Below are 24,060 nucleotides of genomic sequence, written 5' to 3'. Positions count from 1 at the left end.
TAAGGTCATTTTCATCTGTGAACTGTGGTGATAAGTGAATAATTTAAAACTCCCAGAATGAGCACAATCTGATGTTAACCTGAAACCTGTCCTAAAGGGGAAGTATTGTAAAACTTTCAGACCACTTATGTACTGCAGACTTCTAAGTCTTGTTACTTTTCTCCATAGGTATGTTATGCATTTACCATACATGTACTTTGCAGTGGTATTCCATAATTTATCACCAATTACAATTACCATGCAGCAATTGTATTTCATTAGACTTTTTTTCTACTTTACCACAGAATATTACAGCAAACCATAATATCACCATATGTATAGGGATGCTTTTGAATGATTCTCAAAACTAAAACATTTTTTAGGCACTTAAACCAAACATGCTGCAACAATAATCATCATGAAATTCGACCATTCTCAGCTGCTTTTGATGTAAATTTTATATAGGCCTGCGGCTTTCTCGATTCAGCAAACCAAATCCACAGCACGGACAGAAAGCAACTTAATACTTCACATTCGCCCAGCATGTCTTAGAGATTAAACGTGCAAGGGGCTCCACTCTTCATAATGGAAGTGAAACCCACTGTAAATGAACGTCAACAAGTGGAACATTTGAACATGTAACATGCAACATCATCAAAGATGTACTGTATCTGCCAAAGGTCCACGCAGACAGAAGTCTATATAAGAACTCCATATATATGTGCATATGGCAACAAACTCCTCTTCTCTACTCTACAATACATGACTATAATAAAATGCTTATGGGTCTTTATTATTAAGCATTATAAAACCCTATTTTCCCCTGACACAGAAGCAAACACTCTTTTCTCCAAATGATGGGACTGCTCAGTCCTTTTAATTGCAAAAACAACAAGCATGGCCATTGTTCATTCTGGTCAAAGTCAAATCAAAACATAACCATTACACACAGACAGAGACCTTTGAGCTAATTTTGTGACCTTTCAAACTGTTCTTCCACACCTGGACTAGTTTAGGGGATGCCATACCGAAGGGCTGTGAAGACTTCTGCTCATTTTCTTTACAGATCTGGTACTATAGGCCTGTTTTATCTTCATTGGTGTGGAGTAGGTTGTGTAGATTCTGAAGTCCTTCTATAATCTGGAGTTTGTATGAAGTCCTTTTTGAAAGTGTCATGGCTACAAGCTCAGACAGCAACAACAGGCCGAAACTGTGGCCATCTTTTAAAAAAATAGATATCTTTTTGCTTTTAGCAGTTTCTTAGAAGTCAAACATTTTTGTCTCTCTGCAGAACTGCAAAATTATTTGAGGGGACTGGCATTTAATTAAAATTAATTTTAAAGTAATAAGCAAAGACCCCAGCTCAGTAGATAAAAAAATAGTTTGTCTATACTTTTACTGTACAGTTAGCAAAATTACACAATTGTGGCTATAAAGGCAACATTTGAAAAAAAAAAAGAAAAAAGAATAATTGTTCTGCCTACCCAGTTTGGAATAGCCAATTGCATGCATTTTACACCTTGGATCCCAGTAGCTTCACACTAGTCAGGAAAGAATGAGGAAGTGTCAGCAGACTTCCTCACCTTCAAGACATTCGTCAGTTGAAACAGGCAGCGCAGTCCCATACCTGCGGTTAAGCACCAAATTGTACGCGAAGCGTAGTTCAGGATCCTATGCAGACAGTATAATGTGGAAGTAAGTGGAGAAGGACATCAGGGTTGGAGACAAAGACGGGTCGTCGAATCAGGACGGGTTGACAGACAGGAGGGCGTGACGGTGGTGATCCGGTGCTCGGGGGGCGTGGCGATGGTAAACAACTTCAAATAGTCCAATAGGAAGATCCAGGGGCGCAGTCCAAAGACCAAAACTGGGGGATCCAGCCAAGAGGAGACAAACACAGTTAAAATCCGGAACAGGATCCGGAACAGGGACAGGGAATAAAATTAAGATAATGAGGCCATGCGCTCCAAGCCCCGGACTCAGATGGTCAGGACGCCATGAAGAAGCCTATGCCGTCGGGTCTCTCCTGGACCCGCTGGTAGGCGGGCTTCTGGGCATCCATCTCCCAGTGCTGAGTCAGGAATAGCAAGAGTGCCAGGCTTAAATAATGGGACACAAAACAGGTGGCAGGTACACATAATCAACTAAAATACGAAAGGGTCGGAGCGCCCTTAAGAGGAGGGATCCCGATCTTGACACAAATGGAGGAAAGGTATGGACTTTAAACTGCAAGTGCCCAGGAGGCCGAAGCTGTCGCCCTGCCTGAATAATCACACCCTACTCCTGGTAAAGCTCAGCCAATGGTGTGCCTCCACTTTGGGCATCCCAGTCACAGCTGGACAATGACATGATGCAGCAAAGCCACCAACCACTTCATGTGCAACGGCTGAGGTTCCAACTTCCAAATAAACACGGAAATGTCTGAAAAACCTAAGAGGTTGTTTAAAGTTCCAGCAAAGGGAAGTACTTGCGAAGGAAAGCTACAGTCAGCTTCAGGGTGATAAAACTCATCACCAATCTGATGACACTGTGAAAGACTGTCTGATACAGATATGATTTTTATTTCACGAAACAGAAGATGTCTTTTAAATCGCCCTCTCTAGAATGAGTATATAATGACACACTGTTGACCAACATTTTGTGTGATATCAGTTTAAAAGGAAAACGGATGACATTGTGAGTGACACAGTGGCTAACTCTGCTGCCTTGCAGAGCTGGTGCCCTGGGTTCAGTTCCTGGGGTGCTATCTGCTAACTCCAAATCTGGAGTTTGTATGCTCTCCCTGAGTTCGTCTGGGTTTCTTCTTTTCTCTGGGTGCTCCGGTTTCCTCCCACAGTCCAAAAACATGCAGTTAGGTTCATTCCTTTCTGGGAAAATAGCCCCTGGTGTGACTGTGAGAGTGGATCCTGCTTTGTGCCAGTCACTTGCTGGGAAAGTTAATTGTGAGCTTGCATCTTGCATCACCACATCCCCACTATACAGGGGATCAGGTGTGAGAAATTACTTAATCAAGCACATTAAAACTTTAGGAAAGGAAGACCTGAGTTTAGCCAGGTCACGGTTATCACTCCTACACATCTGAAGAGTGTTATGCGATTTTTAATGACCAAGGGCCTTGGTTTAATGTCTCAACTCAAGACATTAAGTGTCCCTTGTGACCATACTGGAGTTCAGATTTGGAAATTCTGATCTAGAGGGAATAGTGCCACCTACTCATCCACACTTACAAATTGATTAAGCATTGTCCAAATAAATCTAGAACAAGAAACCCTTAAGCTCATAGGCAAATTGTGGACTGTACTGTGCATGTTTATTTTGTGATGTTGAGGGTGTGCTTTGTCTTTTCTGCATTAATTGTAAAACATTTATGGCGTGCCTATGCCTGAATGTAAGAAGCACATTTTCAGCCACTGCTGTTTGAGACAGCCCCTGCTAGCTGATCTGTGTCATTGTTTTCTCAATTAAACATGCCTTCTTGGCTTTAAGTTACTTTCATCATATATTTACCATTCATTAAGTTGCAGTGTCTAGTAAAGCAGGACACCCCCAAAGGATTAGTAAAGCAGGTCTGTGTAGGGAACTGTTTTACTAATCCTTCGGGGTGTAATTCAAACAAACTGTAAAGTCTGTCATTTGTAAAACAAAAGTACTGTGTAGAATAGAAGAAATGATATTGCAATTTCTGGAATTATTTGAAGGTCTTAACAGGCACCACAATAACCACTTAAACATGATTCTTTTCCACTTTCAGATCTCAAAGCAAGAAGCTTTAGTGTGAAACTGAAGGGTCAAAACTGGGAGAGAATGACAGTATAAATTAAAAAAGAACTGTGGAATGACAAATAAACTCCAGGGCCTTAATTCTCAGAATTCTCATAAGAATAATAGTAATAATAATAACCTTTTACTTTCAGGGAAATGACGTTTAGTTTAGATACGTCTACGCTCATCTCTAGAACTTGTGCTGTTTCTTTTATCTACAGGAGAAGTTCTGTCCCTTTTTGCTGCTGGAGGAGTGTTTTACACAGACATTTCAGTCAGAAATTACACCCACTGATCCTAAGGCAGTGAAGACATTGCAACAGTGCAACTGTCTGATAAACCAGAAAAGTCCCAATTCGCATTTGCCCCTGTTCTAACTTAAAAAAAGTACTATCTACTATTACTTCTTGTCTTGAACATTTTGAAAGTTCAAAAGGGCTTCATCTGCTACTTTTGGATATATTCATTTGCGGAAACAGACTTTATTTGATATACTGTATCTGATGGATACTGTACTCGAGGATGTTCAAAACAGTAATTAAACAACAGCTTCAGCAAAAATAGCTTTGATCTTTGAAGCTGTAATGTATCTAATTATTAAATCTACACAACCTTCTAAGATTTTATTTCTAAACCACATTTCTGCTTTTTCTGTCTCTTTCCCCAAACTAAAGTTAGGCTTCAGAGACAACCGATCATAATTTTGGAACTAGACACAAAGGCATGTCCTTTTTTGTTCTTGGCTTCTCTTTTTAAGCACTCTCTTCAGAAGTGGTTAGTTTCTTTTGATTATTTGGTGTTCTCTGTCGGAAACACTGACACATTCACGGATTTAACTTATCGGTCACTTATGCTAAATACTCTTTCCTCTGGTGAGGTTTCTCAGCTTCTGTTCTCTGGTGTTCAATACACACCAGGCTAACTCTCTTCTCCTGAATCACTGATGTGCAGTATTTGTTTGTTGGCGATGTATGTGTGTCTTGATGGTATTGTAGTTTTGGTCTTCCGCCATGGGATAATATATATTGAATGGAATGGAATGAAATTGATTTGAATCAGATTGGTGCTAAGTAACTTTAACATTTGCCTTGACAGTAGCACTGACGCTTGACACGATAACTGATTTGTTGCAATTCTTTAATTTAACATAGAACCATTACTGTTCCAACTCATGTTATCTAGTACTTTCTTTCATTTTCTTTAAGATTGACTGTTACCCATACTACTTTAAATACCTCAGTTGTACTAAACATTCTACGATTACTTTTGAAACAGTTCTAACCAAACTTAGTTAGGGATGCTTGTCAGATGGAGTATTTTCACAATTCATGAGGTGGTTATAGATCACCTGCAAGTTCTCAAGATTTGGGTGAATTGTTTTGATAAAGACATTTTGATGCTTTATTTGATTTGATGAAAATTGTAATAAAGCCAAATCTACTTAATTATCAATAGGACCATGAGATTGTTTTTAAATGGGTCTGCAGTTGCTTTTAATACAATTGATGAGGTTAAAATTCCAAACCAGTTATTCAAGAAGACTTCAATTCTGCTATTCACTGGCACTAATATCTAAACTTAGAGACAATATTCCCAGAGTTGATTCACTTAGTTTCATTTTCTTTAGGTCTGTTAGGTCTGTCTACACTTAGTAATAAGTTTTCTAGTAAAATAAAAATTACTGTGGATGTTTTTTTACAAAACTCCAGCCTATTATGTGTAATATGGACTCTTTGCTGTTTTAAAACTGAACAATGACTGAAACTAACATAAAGTAAACCACTACTTAAGACTCTTTGTCTGTTTCTTCAGGTAATTGATCAAATTCTTGCCAACCACTGTTCTAACTATCACACTAGAAATGGCCTGTTGGAGAAATTTTATTTGTGGTCTTTTTTTGGGGGGTAATTCTTCTTTTCTGTAATATCTTCTGTTCAGCTACAAACAGTGGTATGATTTCAATTCTTGTTACTATAAATCAAGAACTATTGGTAAAACATCTAGTGTTGCATGTTGACCTCATCTGACTGGTTTGTCTCCATTCTCTTCTTAGTAGTTTCATTTTGTTTCAGTAGTTTAATTCCACACTGAGAGCATTGTGGTTTGGTGCCTCCCTTGGGACCCTCAGTTTTCAGTGTGTAAACATTACTCCTACAGTAGGTGCAATCATCAGGAAATAGAACCGTAGGACTCAGTTTGGATCACACTCAGATCCGTGCAAACAATCTAGCTTTATCTGAGTATTTTACTGAAATCACATCATGGATGGAGAGACACTGTTTGAAATGAAACCCAGACAAAACCACATAATTACTGTCTAAAAAAGTAAATAAATAAAACTTTAATGAACTAAGGTACAGTATGTTTTGAAGACATACTGTTGTCTTACAACAGTACATACAAATCATGAACATTTGATGATTTTTTGATGATGGGTTGAGAATTTGGGTGTCATTCATGGCTTTGATTTTTCATTTCATGTGCCCTACATCCTATTTCTGTGACTAGAACTACTGTATCTAGCACCTGGGAAACATTGCTAGACTTGAAACGTGCCTGAACATGAAAGGCGCAAAGATGATGGATCAGGAGTTCATAAGCTCCCATCCTGACTATTGCAACAATAAATTGGCTGGTTTGTCTGACAACAAATTCAACTGGATCCTTAACAGGATTCATCTTGTTCTGAGTGCTGCCAGTTAGCTACTGACCTTCACATGTCTGATCACATCAACACAGTACTGATGTCTTAACACTGGTTTCCAGTAAGGTTTTGATTTGAGAATATAAGAATAGTTACAAAAGAGAGAAGGCCATACGGCCTGTATACCCCATTTTGGTAGTTAATAGATAATTGACCAAAGATCTTATCTAGCTGTTGCATGAAAGAAGTCAGGATATTAACTCAAACTTTTAATGCACTTTTAAACATTCTACCACATAGCTTCCACTTGTGTTTTCTGGTTCATGGTAAACTGTTTTGGCGGAAGAAACCCTCTAGGTTGGGTTTGTTAATACATTTGAGGATTTTGAATATTTATATAAGATGCCCTTCTAATCTTCTCTGTTCAAGAATAAAATATGTCATTCTTTTAGCCTGTCAGTGTAGGATATGTGCTTAAGCCCAGAAATGTACCTGGTTGCTCTTGAAATGCTAGATACATTTAAGACTAAATTGAAAACTTTTTGCCCAACTTAGTATTTTAATGTGATTTTATACAATAGTTTGTAATTGGACTTACATTTGCATTTGCTTATAGAGGAAACACATTGGATTTCATTGCTTAGTTTTGGCTCCCCTTTTTACATAACTAAGAGTATAAGAATTCTAGAATTTTACTTTTTTATATTATCTAGAATGTGCCACAAGTCACGCGCATGTTTGTTAAAATAAGACAAATGAAACCAGCAGAAATTGCTGGTTGACACCACTGACAGTACAAGTCAAGTTCTGTCTGGAAACACAATCACTCAGAATGAAGAGCAGATCTGTTTGCAGTTTTATCCAGACGAAATCTTCCAAGATGCCATGCTAATACACTGGATTCTTTACAGTGAAGTGTTCTACTGCCATTTCTGTCTTCAATCTTTCTGGGTTTCTTATGTTCTCATAGCCCCTAACTTAAAAAATAGCTTCATAACTGCACATTCCTGGTTGATAATGCAAATTTGACCAACATGAGCCGTCTTATTTCGAATACCTATGTAGGTATACTTTTAACAGTTAACGATCCATCCATTTTCTAACTGCTTTACACAGTATGTGGTCATGTGGGGAGCCGAAGCCTGTCCTGGCAAGCAATAGGGCGGGAGGAAACTGGAATATATCTCAGGAAACCCACACAAGATCAGGATACCACCCCAGGAACTGAACCTACAGTAGGACCTCAGTGGGGTGAGGCAGGATTGCTAACCACTGTGCCACCCACGGGTAATAATATCCACTGGACATAGAATAGTGCACAGGCTGGTACCCACGTTATAAATGATAGATAGCTCAATGTCCCTGCCAGAATTCAGTCACACCCTCTCACAAGCAACACTGGCATACTGTATAGTGCCACACCCAAGATATTGAAGATTCCTGCTGCACCAAAAGACTGCCTCTCCCTTGGCTGTCTAAAGTCAACATTAGCTGTTTGCTATAGCTCTAATGGAGTGGCTTGTTACACCCACAGTGAAGAAGATTGTATGAATTGAGAATGTAGATAAAATCCAATAATGGCATATACTCTAAAACATGTTGACATCAGATTGCCTCCTCATTTTGAAGAGATTGACTACAGACTACAGATGAAACTATAAGCGGTTACAATCTTTCTCCACACTAGTAGCTATTTTTTGCTGTTTCTGCTGCTTGTTCAATATCGGTTTTAATTAGAGCCTCCACTGCCTGTTGTTAACTTTAGTAGGCATTAAGGTTTTTCACATTTACAAACACAGTATACTGTACGTGTCAGTGTATTGTATTAATTGGATGTTTTACTCATGAAACTCTTTGTCATGACAGTCTCTGATTGTTAAAAAATAAATTAAAGGCCTCAGCGAAACAAGTTCTGTATGGTTGCATCTTGATTGGTAAGTGCGACTGGAAAGTATGAATGTGGAATCCTGAGTGAAAGGTCTACACATGTGTTTCAGGGTGAAGATCACAATCATAATGTTACTGTCATGATCGCAACCCCTCTTAAGGGCGCTCCAGCACTTCCTTGTTTGTTATTCATCCCCTGCACCTGCTCCCCGTTCCAGCCCCCTTTTCAGTTCCCCCTTAAAAGCCAGACGTTGACGCTATTCTGGGCTCTGCATAGGTTTCCGCAGCATGCAAGCCCGGGACCTGGATGCGCCTGGCCTTGTTAAGGTTTTAGTGTCTGTTCCTCTTCCTGTTCCCATTTCCCCTGCCGGTCCCAACCCGGTTCTGGTTTTTAATCGTCTGTCTCGAATGGATCACCTGGCCTTGGACTTTTGCCCTGTTTTGGATTTCCCTTTTGACTCGTCCCTGGATTTTTTGTCTCGGTCACACCTTCCCCGACCACCAGCACTCTGTGGACACGCCCCCCCTGTTTTCATTCCCATATCCTGTATGCCTTTTTCCCAGTTTTTCCTCACTCTACCCTGGACTGTGTCGTCTGCACAGGGTCCGGAAAGAACCATCCCTGACAGTTACCATCTCTAGCGGGCTTAAGACACCACTTGTTATTTATATTCAAGCTGAATGGTTTGACTTTAAGTCAGAATACCCCCTTAACGGTCCAAGTTTAGAGGGGATTCTGACTTAGAGGTGTTCAGTCACAATTATACAGCAGGTACAGTAACTTCACATCATTGACTCCTCAGCCAAGCACACACACCAAAAATCTGGACCTGCGGTTCCTTTTGCACGGAGCAGGATTACTATAGCATAAGCCATTTCCTTGCGTTAATTGTGGACACATTTGAAAGACATAAGTTTGTTTTATGTACAATAATGAACCACTTTAGTACTTGGAATCCCACATGAATACTGAACATAATGTAAGAGTTACAGCACCATTGACATCTCTGATGGTTGTTTTAATGCTGCAAGATGATGCCAGGAATACTCTTTCCATTCATACATACTCATACATATTTGTTGCTTGACAGGGTTTGCAATATTAGAGCAAATACTCTTCTTTTAGTAATGTTTTGCCAAAAAATACTGCATCATTTGTGCATAGGTGAAATATAATTAAAGTAATGAAACACTCAAAACTGATCTCCCAAGTGATTTCTCCAGATGTAATGTACTTCAGAATTTAGGATCTGTCTGATTTTCATACTATAAATACATTAGTTAATTAACAACAAATGTAATTACCAGACAGAGGCCACTCAACAAATTGTGTGGCTTGTTAAGCCATGTGTCAATTACCATGTTAAGGTAATTGTGAGCACCTAAATTAATTTTTCTGCAATCATGACTTTTCCACTTTCCATTCATAGCAATTATTTACTTTTATCAGTTTTTCTGTTAGTATACAGTATAACAGATATTAACCGCTATTCCAAAGTATCATGACAGCAGGCTTTAAATCATCAACACGTGAAAACTGTGCAAGATTTGGAATACTTTTTCAAGTCACTGAATTATATTAAGATCTGTCTTAAAGTTGTGATGTTGTTACAGCTTTAGGTGACTGGGATGTGTTGCTATGTCTCACTTATGACTTATTACTTATTATCTTACTTATGACTTACTAAACCACTCTGTCAATTCCTGATTTTCATCATTTTTTAATGATTTTAACCCCATTTGTAACAATATTAATGAAATACAATGAAATACAATGACTGTGTGTTGAACCAACTATGAGGATTAATTTATTCAGCTACACAGCACCTATGGAGATGACAATATTGAAGACTGGGGTATTCTTTTTCTTCTTTTTCTTTCCAACAGATGTGCCTTCTGTTAAAAAAAATTGGTTCCCATAATTTAACCCACCATTTCATCCAATGTCTTTATGCCATTTCTGGCATGTTGTCAATTCAGCAGTAGGTCAGTATATGTGAATAAATAGACACTGCTTTGCACATTTACTGTTAAATGCTGTGCCATACAAAAGAAACTTTAAATATAACAGTCACAGCTGAAAACATTTAGCTACTCAATGAACAAGGCTGTTTTGCTTGCATTAGAATTGGTGAGAAGTACATTTCAATGAGTCAGGTGCTGCACTATAACCCATGGAGTATAACAGAGTGTTTTACAAAGGTAACAGGGATTTAAAGTTATTACAGCACTTCTAGTCACTCTTAAGCTGTTCAAATCAAATATTTCATGAGAAAATTTCTGAATGGTTTAGAATTACATCGTTTTCAAATGTACAGTGCAGCAGAGGGTGTACGAAAAAATACTAAACAGTCTTTTGTCTATTGAAATTATTGAAACCATTGAAATTCAAGGCTGTGTCCTCAGTGTTCAATAACATCTGTGTGCCAGACATGTATTGTAGGCTTGCATTGTGCTGTCATAGTGATGAGTGGTGTCAATTAATTCAGCTGTGTGGCAAATGATTTAATACAAATATGAATATTAGCAAAGTTCAGAGCAGTAAAAAGCTGATTTCCGATATTTCTTATAGATAAATTACAAGAGAAAGTAGTGAACTGGGGAATCACTGCTACAAGTTAAACATAGAGTACAAAGTAAGGAAACTACAGCACACAGTACCTGCACATGACAAAAGATGAAGGCCTGAAGCATTTCGAGGAGCATTAGACACTGTAACACTGATTCTCTCATCAGTAGTGTCGCTTCACCAGTGCTCCTAGAAGTGTGATAGGGTAACAGTAAACTAAAGCCATTAAATACTAGTTCAGCTGCAGATCGCTCAAACTTTATCAAGCAAAGTGGAGTGTCATGTCATATCAACAGGAATTGACCATTGTGCAAATGTGCAAAAAACACAAATACCTGCTAAATCTCAAGTGCATGGCATGGATTTGGTGCTACTTTAGGAGCACAATTACTAGTTGGCAAAACCATACTGTACATAGAAACTCTAATTCTTAGATATTGTTAGCACAGTTTAAAACACAAGAAAGTTCATCTGCATTTGCATTTCATAGTGCTTTTTTACCAGTTATATTTCTGACTTTTATCCCTTGGTAGATAAATAAATTTCACAGGACCAGTAATTGTGTATTTACAGCCCTGCACACTGCTTGTATGTTTACTTGGTGCCTCATAAAATCTGGACTCCTTGCAGCCTTGATTAAACAGCTGTAAAACTATGCCTCATAAATCTTCCACCAAGATCCGCTGAGTTCTCAGAAGACACCCTGAGATTTTATGCCTCCAACGGCTGTAGAATAACAAAGCTGTAAAAAGGTGATCTAACAGGACAGTTTTGCAAAATACAAATGCATGAACACCATTCATTTTCTTTGCTTTAGTTACAGATATAGGATTTACGGTAGTTTGCATTGCCATATTTCTGTTAATTAAAGTGCAGGTGGATCCCATTCATGAGGTTAAAGATGACACCCTGGCTTCCTACGAGAAACATTTGGACAAAATTATTGGCTAAATTAGTTTCAGGTTGCTAAATGAGCTCAACCAGACAGAATAGTCTCCTCCATTTGTAACCTTTCTTATGTCCTAATCATGAAACTACAGTTTTTCTCTACAGCTGTTGCAGAACTGTAACTTTCGCTTATCCACCTTGCTAAACATTGCGAGGGTCTCCAGAAGAGCTAACATCAGTCAGACAAGCAACACTCTTGCTAACAACTTGGTGCAAGAACACAGGATTTTTTCTTTAGCCTCGATTCAACAGTTCACTTCTGTGGAGCATGAGTGAGTCCCTAGAGGCCAAAAATGTAATAATAACTTATTAAAATATTAGCTTACTAGGTTGATGAGAGGAAACGACATCTTAATTCTTGTCACTCTTTACCGGCAAAATAAAACAGAACTCAAGCAAGAGGAAACTTGTCCAAACTCGACTTTTTCATTACACTTTTACAATGTCAGCCTAAGGCGGTTTGAACAAAGTTAATCCATGAAGTAAGGTAAGTGAAGGATACCAGCCACTGTGGTTGCCTACTTGTAGGCTTAAAAATGTGGCAAGGTGAGTATTTTGAATCATTTAGAATACCAGCAATTTTAATACATCAATTAAATGATTATTTTAAATATCTGGAACTGTGCTTTAAAAATGCTTGCTTCATGGTCTGAAACAATGTCTTTCCTGACATGTTGTTACCACATTGCAGGAAGTGAAGGACATGGTTTCAGAGTAGTCTCCTATCCTGCCTCATTATGTTTTGAGACACAACACAGCAATCAATAAAAAGCAAAATAGCAGGCATTGTGGCTCACCTTTCAAACATTTTCCAACCTCACATTAGTGGTCTCAGATTAATCCTCAGAGGAGAATGTAGGTCTGCATTACAAATAATTCCATTACTACTCACAGTTCGACATTGTTCAGGCCAGAGCTGAGGAAAACATCCTGTGTATCATTCATAGATACTGCTACGGTATGTATTCATAGATGCATAGATACAGTACACAGATACAGGGAAAAAACCTGTCCACACAACACTTTTCAGAACACTGTTTTGAACAACTTTGCAGCTCTAAAGACTAAAGTTTAAAATTAAATGCACTCAAATTAGCAACAATCACTGGTTTAAAAATAAAAGTTCCATAACAACTACTGTAAATGAGTGTAAGACTTCGAAAAAGTAATTGTTTATGATGTTGTCGTGAAGCTTCTAAATGTGTTTCCATAGGGATAGTTAACAGAACTTCTGTATTCCTCCTCTTAAATTTTAGATGAATATTTAGATTTTTTTCCCAATAGCCTTAGTTGTTTGTGACATATTTTTAAAATAAACAAGAAAGAACAAGACATACCATATTATAATGCCTCGTTATTTACAGTACTACAAATTCTCACAGTTTGAGTCCAAAGGAATGATTTCTGACCATGCCTCGGGTTGTTTGAAAGCGAAGCTTAAAAGCAGCACATGCTTACATCATGCTAGGATTATTTTGAAGGCCATTCCCTAGCTATGCCGATGTTTTTCTGGTAGTGAAATGGAATGAGCCCTCTTTCTGTTGGCCACAACTGGGGAAAACACATCTGAAAACTGTTATCAGTCATGATGACATCAGCTCATCTGGCTGCGGCGGTGCTGAGGTCATTCACTCCCTGTAGTTCATGAGTGACTAAACAGCCCATTCTGAGGCATAACATGCACAGCTCACAATGATGCTCTTCTGATGATGATGGCGACGATTAAGAATTTACTGCATGTGGAATATAAGGGTTAATAACAGCCACACATAATATTTCATACTTAATGGGGTTTGTAACAGAAGTTCAGAAGGAAGGTTAGATCCTAATCTCGCACACTTACCGTATGGAGGTCTCGCACCCAGGACTTCCTTTACCGTATCTCTCTTGCATTCCCCCCACCAACCCATCAACACCCTTACAGCAAACTTCTTAGCTCACTTCTTAGATAGGGAGGGGGGGTTTGGGCAGCCTGTCCTCATGGCTAGACTGCCGTCTCCTCATCTAGGCGAGTCACACCAAATACATTTTAAAATATTTCGTCTCTACAGCACATTGCATTCATTAGGAGCTAACCAAACTACTGAACTGTCATTCAGTGTCAGGCCTTCACAATAAACTCCTAAACTGGGCCAGGTCAGTGACATATTTTTACCCTGAGGAATAATACTATCAACAATAAAATTAGACAAAATGAGACCTAAGTATGCATTTTACATATTCTAAATGGTTATATTTCTATTTACTTCATTTCCTGTTTCTTGTTTAATCTGGTTTAAGAGACTGAAACACACATGGTGTTAATTTTAGAACCACCCTGCAGAGCATAGTTTCAAACCTGTAGCTACACGTACAGTATCTACAACCTGCTTTGCTTAAGAAAAATAGGATTCGTTGACTGGAACTACCTGTTCTATACAAAAACGCTGTGCTTAACTTGTTAACCTGGAATATTTCCAGGTTTATGCACTGCTGGGATCTGAATTTTATTCAGTTCTGTCTCTAGCTCATTGGGATCACTTATGCATTTGCAGCACAATGGGACATAACGTGTTGTTATTACCAGAGAACTTCTGATTTACTTTGTATTTATTAAGGGTTAATAAAGCACAATACTATGGACCAAGCATCAGAGTATAATTGATGGGATTAGATTTGAGATTTCAAGGAAGGTGATTATTAATTCCCCCAGAAATCAAATAATTGACAAATACTGTATCAATTTTAAGTGGCCATTTTTTAAACAAAGGAACAAGTAATAGGTTTATTCCATGCTGAAAAAAAACACAAGAAAGAAAACACAACTTTTCGGCCATGGAGCCTTATTCTGAACTATGTTTTTGTAGACAATACTGTATTCAGATAAAGCTGTAGAAAAAATAATCTATAGGGAAAAGAGTATGAAAACGACTACTGTCACACACATGTATTAAATGTAATGAATAGAAAGTGTAATGTATATTGTTGTTAAATTGTATTTGTCAGTTGCTCTTTTGAATTTATAAAAACACCTTTAGACCCAGCAAGTCATAGTTAAAAGTTCCCCCAAATTAACCCATTAATGACAATAGGTGTGAATTTATCATCTGTAATTCAAATTTATCATTTGTGACTCTCACTGCTTAGGGAGCAGCAGGCTTAGTGTTTAATAGATGCAGGAGATATTTAACTGTCAAATAAGTGCAGTTTAACAGACATTCTGTTTTACATGTTTCACACTGTTGAAGATGGAGGGCCTCCATATTCTCTGACACTTTTAACCTACCTAATCAAGATGGCATTTTCCCATTTTTCTGCTTTCCTATTACATTATAAAGCATATAAAATGCCTAATTTCCTGGAACTTGTACCTTCTTTACACACCATCTTACCTAACCTGCCACAGGAGGGTAAAAGGTATATGATTATTATTTGTATTTCCTTTGTCTTACGTAGCTTCAGCTAAACTGATCAATGCTGAGATCAGTTTACTCCAAAACTGGGCTGAAACCCCCAGTGCAAGATCTACAAGTTGAGAAATATTTCTACTTTGTAAGTAACCAGCGTATCCATCATTTTCAGAACACAACAAGATCCACCATATATAAGAAGAACGAAAGTGTGAACCACAATTAAAAGGAGAATTGTTGTATATTACATGTAGTCTTACCAGTCTTGGGTTCTTCTTTTGTTTTTTTAAAAAAATGGAAAAATTATATAACCTACGTCTTTTATAAAGGTGTACACTCTGATATATTCAGCTGTCACAATTCATTTTGAAAGGGGAGAGTGGAGTCCTGCCAATCCATCAGAAAAACACAGTCCCACCTGGCCTGTCAACAGCCTGCTTTGCACTGAACCGAGAACTAGATATACAAATTCAAGGGCTGTTTCTCCACATGAAAAACAAATTTTTCAGCAAGCTATACGCTTTATCTCAAGCAGTCTTGCAAAAACAAAAAATAATACAATTTTAAAGAAACGAAAGCAAAAATGGTCTGAGGCATTGTAGCTAATCAAATTAAACATTTTTAAAGCCATCGTAAACCTAAATGTGTGCAACTAATTTGCCTGGAGCACAACTGAGAAATTAAGCATAAAAGGCAGGAAATGTTTATAATTGGTGTTTCTTATGTGTCTGAGTTAATAAAATGCAAATGCATTGTATTTTTCTAAAGGCATTTCTTTAGGGGCCAATAGAAAAGCCTTTGAAAGCTATGTCACAGAGTACAGCAATTTGTTTTCTTGTCTCTCCTCCTCAAGATAGGATACAAACCACCCTTTTTTCATCCCAAATGTTTCTGTCCTGCATGTTATGCTAATTCTATTGTTCATCCTGGAAATAAATCTCTGTACAGTACTAAAGAAGCATTACTCACAGCAAAATATGATTTCAGAAAGATTGAAGTTATTAAAGTTGTTTTTAAATTACTACCTCTTCCAAAGCTGGCAATGCCTTACTTTGACTGATAAAAAGTATAGAATGCTGATAATTTAGAGAAAACTTAATGATCTTATTTTTTTAATATAATCAACCACGTATTGTAAACTATTACCATTTCTAACTGAGCAATAGAGTTTTCTGTTTCTGCATTTTCCTTCGAGTTGTTTATACTTCACTTCAATCAGGCATTGACCTTTTCTGCCAATTCCTACTTTTCCTTAGGACAGATTACTTTATTGACAGAGAGGTTAATTTTGTGTTGACCTAATAATTTCATTTCGCCTCCGAAAATTATTAAGGCTCTATATCTTTTTAAAATCATGACACGGCTGAAAATAGCATTTCATTGCTTTCAAAGAGCAAATAAAAACTATGTATTCTTACCTTTGTACCTGTTACAGACGATATTCTTTATTATAATGCGTTATTTTTTACTAACACTAACTATGAATTTAGTTCAGTTGGGGGCATACAGGGGACTGGTTAATTATTAGTCACTACATGTTACATTTTTATCATCAGCTGTAGGCCTCTGTCTTGAAGATACCTGCTCTTAGCCTGCCCAGTTTTCCTATCCAGGTGAGCACTGTACAGTAGTTGACACTCCACCTTTCAGACATAGGAAGAGAAGCAGCTGCATGCCAGGGAGAAGGATGATAATTCAAATGCTCCAAAACAATGATTAATCAAGGTTAGTTACTATAAATTACTTTACAAATCCCTGCCTTGCATTCACTGTACTTGTACTGTATGTTGCTGTTAATTATTTAGCAAATGAGTACAAGCTCATGTAGTTATATACATATATTATAGACGATTATAGACGATATTTAATTTGTCAACAGCGAAGCGTGGATTCAAATTGCCATCTCAGGCACTTCTGAGAGACTCTCTAGCACAGCATAAACAAGCACCAAAGACACTATACGAAAAGGCTGGCTGGATTGAGCTGGAACTTTTCAAGTGCTCTGGGGATTTACATCCCCATAACAGTTCCATCTTAACCTCTGAGAACTGCTCCATGCGATTGAATGCTGCTGTGTTGTACAGTATGTCTCAGGGTTGAATGAGGTCCCTGCCTACATCATGGGTTTGTTTGATGTTTATCTGCTGCGCAAGTCAGCGAGAGAAGAGATGAAGTGCGGAGGTGTTTCAGCGTGTTTCAGTGTTCCAAAAGCTGCAGAGCACAGGACTCCCTCTTCCTGTGGGGATTTACCCTGCTTTTTCTTCCCACTGAGAGGATGCTCCCCAGTCATCTATCAGAAGCCTTTTACGATGTACTGTACCAACATGGACAAGAATCAATTTAAAGAATTACAAATGACAGGGTGGCCTCCTGGGTTTCTACTTGTACAATGTCATTTCATGTTTCCCTCTTGATCTCTATGCCTTCTAAGACTCAGGTGACCTGCAGGCATAAATCTGAGGGAAGGGAAGATTTACATAACAGCTTGCTTCGAAAAGGCAAATCAATGGACTTAACAGACGTTATTGATTTCACTTAGATGCAAAAGCGTCATATCTCATTATTACAAATATAACACCCATACCTTCCTAAAGAATGGATTTCGTGAGCTCTGAGAGCACATGTCCGGAAAACAAAGCTGAACACACTCAAGTGGCTGGCCAATACACTGCACTTGCAGCACAGCACACATTTCAATAGATCGTACAGGATCGAGCAGTTCACATGAAAAGCACCTTCTACACCCACACATCTTTTTTTTTTTCTTTGCACAATTCCTGTTGAGCAATGAACCTCAAAGCTTTCATTCCTGTTTGCCAGGTTTCACACCCAGGAAATACACTGAGAGAGTGGGTGTTTTTTTTTTTTCAAAGCTTTCATTGATAAGACCAGCTGTAGGCCAGACTACCCTGTTTGCTCTGTCAATCTGATCTTTTCTGCAGCCACAGGGAATGAAGTGAAATATCGGAAGCTCAATGAATGTTTCTAATGGACTTCAAAATATTCGTAAAACCGTTGTTTGTTTTTGTCGTATGCAACACACAAGTGATCTGTACCATAAGTGCATTTAAAAACCAAATATAAAATAATTTAAAAAAAAATAAAAGCGATTTTCAATTAATCGCATTTCTCTGCCTCTTTCTATTAATTGTATTTTCAGGGGCGCCCTGTTTCATAATTCTACTCATAATTATGTTGATCACAATGAAAAACAAAAAAAAACTAAGCAGTGATTTCTCCTTTTTCGCAAGTGCAGTGTTATTGAAACACATAAAATTACAACTGAATAAAACCAATTTTGTATTGTGATACTGCTTCATCAGATTTATACAGCTGAACCATACAGTTTCAGGTGTTTGCAATTAAGGTCATAATTAAAGAAATAAAATGTGAGGGAAGTTTTATTACCTGAAAGTACTTTTTATAGGAGAATATACCAAGTATCCTTGATAGAGTGTCCATCCACATCTCGTCAGTTACAAAAATTAATCAAATATTGCACCTCAAACTGAAAGTTATCAGTGTGACGTTAATAGAAAGTTCTCTTTTTTGAGAAATTCTGTGTGGGCTGCACCAAAATGGTTGATTCTCTCAGTTCAAATGACAAAGTGACCCAAAATATCCCAAGAATGGAAAAAACCTGTAGAAGTCGTTGAGACTTCTTGTTTCCATCACCATAGTCCATGACATTAGGCAGGACATACAGTACTCTCAGTCACTGATTCCACATTACAATAAATTCAATTGTAAGAAGGTTTTTCTTGGGTTGACATAGAATAGGATTGCTTCTTTGGTAAATGTTTCTCAACACATCTAAAAAATTGAAATGATAAATAATGTACACTACAAGCGGGGTTTCTTCCATATTTTTTAGTCCATATTTCTTCCATCTACTTAGGCCAAAACAGTTTTTTTTAAGTTTCACTGCTAATTATGCAGTACACCGACACAACAAATTATCACAGATTTAAGGCCAGTTTGACAGTAATGAGTGTCATTTGAAGGTGCTGTCTTTGGTAATTCCTGGTGTAGGTGGGTATTACTGTAATTATATGTCAATTAGGATATGCAAATGAATGAGTATTACATGGAAATAAGCAAGTCGCATAAACAATTTGGCCATCAGACTAGTTTAATGCGGTATTACCCACTTTTAAGACTAACACTTAAAGAAGTGGGATCCCTCATTAAAAAGAGAAGTTCATTAGTCATTCACTAATCATTTAACATCTTATTTAAACAACTAATACATGCTTAAAACCAGGTGTGATCTAAACACTTGAAAATGTATTTGTTTTAACATTGAAATCTTTAACTATTAACTATAGTTTTCTACTATAATGCAAAATTGTCAGGAAGATTTTTAGCTTCATGACTATTTTAATTTCCGTCCAGTTACGTTTTCATAACTCTGTGTCACATGTTGTGAAGGATATTCTACACAAAACCTTTATTTTTGTTAAACCCACCCAATTTGGAATTACCAAGTACGCGTTTGCAGCTCTTACAGCGACGACCTACTGTACAGTATGTAGCCACACCTACAGTAGGAACGAGGAAGGTTCAAGCTTACAGGAGGTCTGACAGGAAAGAGGGACATGCCATTTACACTCAGCACCTCAAACCTGTATCCCATGCCCAGAAGGCCAAGAAGAGTTGCTGAGAGTCGAGAGAGCCCTGACCGAATTATCCCACCCTACCGTGGGCTGGGCTGAGCTGAGCCTCCGTCTGGGGATTCCCACTCAGAGCCAGATGCAGACATGAGCCAGGCTTGAACCTGTTATCATACTGTAGCTCAGTCTTTGCTCGGGCCAGCTCCTTTAGCTGGGGGTATTGATTTTCAGTTTTCACTGAGCTCTGCACAGCTCTCACCTAAAATCCATGAAGGGTTTATCAAATCTGCTCCCGTCATAAAATTGACATTTTCACTTAAGTTGTCGAGTTGCTGGAATTTCTTGACAAAAATGATAAGAGTCATAAAGTCTGCCTGACCCTGTTTTACCTGACCCTTATCCTCTACACCCACTGTCACTTTTGAAGTAAAATCAATTATTGTCCCTGTGTCACTTCAGAAACAAGGTACTGTATTAGGGTTGATGTGTGAGAAGACAAAAGAATCTTGAAAGTATTAAGTGACTCCAGTGCACACCTTTAAGATGTACTAAGGTCATTCAATAGAGGTCTCAAATGACTGTTCGATTTCTGGAATCATAAACAAGAGAAAAGGACTTCAGATTCCCTGAGTCATAATATTAGATTTGGAATAATTCGACACCGAGAGGAAATCCTCCACTGTGGTTGTCAGAAATGGTGGACAATCTACTCTGCTACAGCTAGGCAAAAGGCCACCAGGTACCAACAGCTGCTACCCACCAGTCAACCTTGGGCATCTGAGAAGGGATAAAGCTGCACTGCGCTGAGCACTGCCTACATTGTAGATATTCCCACTGTATTGGAAATGCCCTGTAGCATCAAACATTCATATAAAAAAGAATAAATATTGGTAATCCAAAATAAATGGGTCAGAAAATGTAAGCTGAATGTAAATTAGGATTTTAAAATATCAAGCATGTTGTTCTTTTCTAGAGCATCTAATTGCTTTAAAACGGGCATTTACAAAGGAAACAACAGGAACGAAACTTTGCACAGAGTATTCTTTTGTGTTGGAGCTCCTCTTAGTGGACAACGATGAACAATTCAGTTGTGGGCATTGTGTAAACTTGCTCCTCTCAAGGAAAGAATGCACTAAAAAAAACTATATAATTCAAGGTCTTAATGGAGACATTCTCTTACTCTCTACTGTTTTCATATCTAGCTCTGCCTATATAGATGATTATTCCATTCGAAAAGACACAATAACCACAATACAGAATAATTTACATGGTGCATTTTACAAATATGTTTTTATATGTACTGTAGTCCATTCAAACAAATATATAATGTAGTTCTTTATGATATAATATGATATATATTATGATATTATTTTTATTTATTTTATATTTATTTTGTATTACTGTACGTATTCTAATTTTTCATCTATTCTGATGTCTGTCTTTTTGCTTGTCCTGGGCTGGACTACTGTAACACATCAATTGCCCTTCAGGATCAATAAAGTCTTATCTATCTATACTGTATTGAAGCTTGAATATAACAGGATGGAAAACAATGGTTTTATTTTTTATTTTATAAGCATATCTGTCATGGCAAAAGGGTTATTCATGTTAAGTTCTAGCACTTTTTTTCTTCCTTGTAAAATTCTAATTGTTACCAATGACACGAAACCTACACATCAGTTTGGATTGTTCATATGGAAGGCTCAAAAGAAGAAATTTGAGTCTTGTAGCAAGTCCAACAAAAGCTACAATCTTCAGTAAGGTTTAATAATAATCTTTATTTTATGCAGATAATTGGTTTATGCCTTCATGACTCATTACCTCAAGCATTTTACATCAGAAATGAATGCAGTAAATTAACGCAGGGTTTGAAAACACTGACTGAGACATAATATGAACTGGAAGGCTATTCCACAGCCTTAGAGCACCAAAACAGAAAGAAGGGTCAAGAAATACAGCGTAAATGTGATGGAAATTATCACTATAAAGCAGGACTATAAACTTCATGTTAGTTACAGTTGGATTTTCAGAGTGTTACAATGAATCTTAATCAGATTTTTTTTTAATCAGCAGACTTACTTAGTTGAATGTGCATTGTATTGTCAAATACAAACAGAAATTAAAATTCAGACAAGCTTAATTCAGCCTGTTGCATTTGCTCACTGAGAGTAGAACATCCATTCTGGCAGCACATAATGGCTCAAGTGTACAGTACATGGGATATGCTGGGATTGAATTAGCAAGGGAGACCTACATTGGCTACCCCACAGGTACTCCTGCAGCAGATTGAGCTCCTAGGGGCTGCTCAGCAAGAAATTGTAATTAAAAGTTATTGCTGCTCTGAGAAGAATAACCTTAAGTGAATGTCCTACACCTACACTGATGGGCTGAAGGAATGGAACCCTTTCAGTCTTGAACAGAGAAGACTGTGAAGGCAGCTGAAACAAGAATTTAAATCCTGAAACGCCTTGGCCAAAGTCAGACACAGCAGATTTCTTTAGAAAGCACAGTGAAACCCGAACAAGAGGGATCAGGTGGAAACTGTGAAAATAAGACTTAAACTGAGAACAGGAAGAGCTGCCCAGCTCTGTTGTTGAAGCCAGTACTATGGTTTCTAACACAAAATGCCTGAAAGAGATCTTTGGATTCAATTAAGTACTAAATGGACTGGAATGGCCAGATGGCCGTCTCTCATTTGTAACCTTTCTTATGTCCTTACAGGACAAGTGTTTGGTGCCTTCAGTTCTCCAGATCATATTACAAACAAATCCAAAGTCAGACTATCACCCAGTTCTCAATAATTAAATATGAATAGATGCTATTAGGTTAAGCTATGCATCCTGAACAATATACAACCAGTATTTTTAGACAATATATATATGGTCTTAAATATATTATGTTAATAATATATAATATATCATATATTTTAATACATGATGGTACATTAACCTACCAATCAACTTTGCACATTGCAAAATGTAAATAACCCCCATTTTCTCGAATTTATAGCACTCAAATGGCACCACAACAGCCTACTATATAGTTCAATGAAAATCACAGCTATATACTGTATGACCACAATACAGTAGTGTGATGGCGCTAAAGGTATTGTGGCTACATATACTTTCCATATGACTGATAACCCACATAAGGGGGAATGATATCAACAAACCTAGACCATTTCAATCACACTAAAGAGATCTGAAAAAAAAAACAAAGTGTATGTTTTACTTATTTAGTCTTGAAGATATTCAGTAAATGTTTTTTTCTCACACACTTCTTCTTTGTTGACTATTTTGCCTTCGACGGGCAGGTGCTATAGCATTCAGTGAAAGATAAACAGCGCTCCTTCACAAGCCAAGGATCAATAAGAAAAAGAGGAAGAACAATGAGTAAAAATAAAATAAAGTTTCCCTTATTCACATGCCTAGTTCACCCAAGACCTCACAGTATGCAGAAGTTAAATTGAGTTCATTTACCTGTGTCATTTAGGTATAGCGCTGGTCTGCTGGTCAAGAAACACAAAATCCAAATTGCTGCCAGAGTACAGTGGAACATTAACTTTTATTTTCCCACTCAAAATATCTTACACAGCAGCTCGACCTGTGCCTTCTGGGGGGTTTGAGTTCCTCCCAGGTGTTTATACACACATTTCTTCTTGACTTCTCGACAGCATTTCTTCACCCTGTTTCCTGTTCAAAGCACACCCTGAGGTTCCTGTTTACACCGCAAAACAGAGCAACTGAGGTAAACACTGAGAATCGGCTTCTTCAGGAGGAAAGCAGCGAGGTTCATTTCATTGCTTTCATAACTGAACTAGACCCTTGCTACACAACACAACTCCTTCACAGACATAAGAATAGATTTAAAGAAACTGAAGCATTAAAGGAAGTTTAGTCCACTATGAGATATAAGGTATACTGTACAGTACATTTAAGGTGAATTGTCTGCAGATTCTCAGGTAGCTATAAATATATATATATATGTATGTATATTAAATATATAATCAATTTTAAAAATTCAATCAAATAATGGGAGACATAAAGCATGTATCCATACATCTTTCTGTAAATGAACAAACTACAGTTAGGCCTGGAATGTGATTCTGGACCCTTGACACTGGATTCAAGAATGTCATTTCTATCTTAAAAGGACCACATATCCTGAAGAAAGCCTATTTGTATATAAGTATTTCGTATCATCCCATAACTCAAGTATATTCCTCCTGTAGTCAGCCTCACCACGCTTAACATGTCAAATGTTTTAGAT

At 37.6% G+C, this 24,060-nt stretch overlaps 1 long non-coding RNA gene across 2 annotated transcripts in view; it reads right to left on the bottom strand.

Annotated features, from left to right (window-relative positions):
• The window catches only part of LOC148673632 (uncharacterized), a 225,950-nt gene extending 202,175 nt beyond the window's left edge, over nt 1-23,775 (bottom strand). The window contains exons 1-2 of one of the 2 annotated variants that reach the window (XR_015936073.1): nt 23,271-23,775; nt 1,607-1,846 (exon numbers count right to left, since the gene is read on the bottom strand). This is a non-coding gene — a long non-coding RNA (uncharacterized LOC148673632). The remainder of the gene's footprint in view (nt 1-1,606; nt 1,847-23,270) is intronic. The other variant, XR_015936074.1, reaches the window with a different exon arrangement.
• Nucleotides 23,776-24,060: the final 285 nt, after the last annotated feature.

The sequence above is a fragment of the Lepisosteus platostomus genome, chromosome 4 (genome assembly GCF_059453375.1).
Source record: "Lepisosteus platostomus isolate fLepPlt1 chromosome 4, fLepPlt1.hap1, whole genome shotgun sequence".
Lineage (NCBI taxonomy): Eukaryota > Metazoa > Chordata > Actinopteri > Semionotiformes > Lepisosteidae > Lepisosteus > Lepisosteus platostomus.
The sequence above is the reverse complement of the archived record's forward strand: the minus strand, read 5'-3'. Positions and strand labels throughout refer to the sequence as shown.